Raw genomic sequence first — 715 nt, 5'->3', positions numbered from 1 at the left:
TGCATTTTCAAAACAAGTATTATAACAGAACTATATGTGTTAGTCTAATCTTGGACCCTTTTGCATTGATATATATACATCTAGCCTTTTTCCAATGCCATGATTTCTTGATTACTGTAGCTTTATCTTAAGTATTGAAGTGAAGTAGTGTAAGTCCTTCAGTGTTTTTTTTTTTTAACAATTATTTTGGCTGTTATATTTTCTTTATTCTTTTTTTAAATAAATTTTAAGTTTTGCTTTTTTTATTTTTACAAAATAAATCTTGCTGGGATTTTTATTAAAGTTTCATTGACACTGTAGATCAGTTTTTTTGGAGAATTGATATCTTTAACAAAATTGAATCTTCCAAACTATGCATACAATATATCTCTCCACTTATTTAGATCTACTTTTATTTCTTTCATCAGTGTTTCTAGTTTTCAGCATACATGTCTTACATATACTTTGTATATTTATGCCTGTGGATTTCATGCAGGGATTTTTTGGTGGTATTATAAATGGTACTTTTTACATTCCAACTTCCAATTTTCAATGCTAGTACATAGGAATGATTTTTTTTTTATATTAGTACCTTTAGCTCTTTGAAAGCCTTAGACAAAAATGGAGCTCAAAAGCATAATTTGCTTTTTTAGTGTTTTAAAAAGTGTAAGTTACTGTTTCTTTTTTGTCGTAGTCTGTTTTAAACTATGACAGCTTTGATTTAACTGTTGACCTC

The sequence above is a fragment of the Crocuta crocuta genome, unplaced genomic scaffold (assembly GCF_008692635.1).
Source record: "Crocuta crocuta isolate KB4526 unplaced genomic scaffold, BGI_CrCroc_1.0 scaffold421, whole genome shotgun sequence".
Taxonomy (NCBI): Eukaryota; Metazoa; Chordata; class Mammalia; order Carnivora; family Hyaenidae; genus Crocuta; species Crocuta crocuta.
The sequence above is the reverse complement of the archived record's forward strand: the minus strand, read 5'-3'. Positions refer to the sequence as shown.